The sequence below is a fragment of the Gambusia affinis genome, linkage group LG11 (assembly GCF_019740435.1).
Source record: "Gambusia affinis linkage group LG11, SWU_Gaff_1.0, whole genome shotgun sequence".
In the NCBI taxonomy this organism is placed as follows: domain Eukaryota; kingdom Metazoa; phylum Chordata; class Actinopteri; order Cyprinodontiformes; family Poeciliidae; genus Gambusia; species Gambusia affinis.
Window position 1 is genome coordinate 18,271,171 of NC_057878.1, and position 1,879 is coordinate 18,273,049.

At 36.3% G+C, this 1,879-nt stretch overlaps 1 non-coding gene across 1 annotated transcript; it reads right to left on the bottom strand.

The window, feature by feature from the left end:
• Positions 1–764: 764 nt before the first annotated feature.
• LOC122840484 lies at positions 765–955 on the bottom strand. The gene has a single exon (XR_006372240.1). It is a non-coding gene; the product is annotated as a U2 spliceosomal RNA (small nuclear RNA).
• Between the last annotated feature and the right edge of the window lie 924 nt (positions 956–1,879).

The window sequence follows — 1,879 nt, forward strand, 5'->3', positions numbered from 1 at the left end:
ACCAGACATGCCATTTTGCTTTCCTTTTCTTCCTAATTGTGTTTAGACATAAAAGCAGTTTTAGCGTCCAAATATTACATAGGTTTACTAAATTTACAATGTGTTTAGAGAATTTGGCTGTACATTATTTACTGTGTGGCAGAAGATGATGTCATGGCTTTGTAAGCTCTTGTTACTTCCCAACATTTGAGTCGATTGGAGACACTGCTGTGAGCATATTTTATGCAACACATTCATCGGTTCAACCAGTTAAACACAATAATAAACATTGTAGGAATGTCTAGTCACAATACCATTCAAGAAGGAAACAGTTTCTGTGTTCCAGAGACAAACATCAATCCTAGAGGAAGAAGCCTTTACTAAAAATAATAATAAAAAAACACTAAATAAGCATTACGGTTCACAAATGGTCAAGATCATGAGAATGTTATAGAAATATTGCAGCAACATCTTGAGATACTGTCCAGGAAGTCAAAAGATAAGTACAGCTCGGTCTTCAAATGGAAAATGACCCCAGTCATACCAACAAATTAATTACAAAGTTGCTTGAGGACAGCAGACCCTTGTGAAGTATTGGTCAAAACAGTAAAGGAAGTGTCAGTAGAGGTAAAATGGTAAATGTGAGCAAAATGACCTGTAAACCTGGGTAACGCTTTATTTGAAGGAATGTGCATAAGACTAATATGGTACTATCATATATTATGTAATACCTATTAAGTTTAAAAAAAAACCCAGAAAGCTTATGATTCCAATTAACAGCACAGAGAAAGGACACCATTCCTGGAAATACTGCAATACCAGGATGATGTGTGGAGTGGACAAAGCAAGCTCAAAATCCATCTCCCTGATCCAAAAATCAACTTAATATATGATCCCCTTATAGGGAACTATCAGATATTAAACTGATAAGAACAGACACTTACACTTGATCTTAGCCAAAAGGCCGAGAAGCGATACCAAACCGCTCGGGGAGGAAACTATGTCTTCTAGGCCAAACTCAACTTGACTCACGGTTCACAAACTTTAACATTATTTTTAAACACATAACAGAAACAGAGACCGTGGTATATATAATTAACGATGATTCGGTAGTTTTAATGTTTGTATGTTTCGGGAAATTAAATTAAACCAGTCAACGAAAGGAAAATGTCCGGGTTAACATGTAACCGCGTGGTACGCTTTCGTCCAATAGGAAGCGAAGAAGAGAGTACTTTCAATGGTTTTTTTCATACAAAACTATAAATGTACGTCCATGTTTAGTTGCATTTAGTTAAAAGAAGTTTAACAGTGGAGGTAAATTAAGGTAACATAACACAGTAACTAATTGATATACTAAATAATACAAGATACATTAAAAACTGTACGCAATCTGTAGGAGATAACTACAAACCAAAACTGAAACTGCAACCAAAAAACTGCATCGTGATTATAGCTGTAAAAATGTAAAAGGACTACAGTTGATTTAACATACACTTTACGGCATCAGATAAACATAAATCTCACCAGGAAATGTCTCTTTGCTCCTTGAACTGACGTTGGAAAATGAGCTAAGCTAACGATAGCTTAACCTCACTATGCCCATGCGCAGACGGCATTACCAATAGACATTGGCTTTACGCAAAACGACGGATAAAAATAAAAGCTCAAACTTGGGGTGGACGATATGAGAGGCCCCATGGCCCAAAGGTTACAAACTCTCTTCCACGTACTATCAAATCCTCTCACATGTACTAACCAACATCTCTTACAGAGCTTAATTGCAACGGAAGTTAACTTAAAATCTCAGTTTCTGATCGAACCCCAAGCAGGAGAAGGATTTTTTTTTTCTCTGACACAAAAATGGCTGAGTGGGAGCGACTCTTTGAGTTAATTAATATTT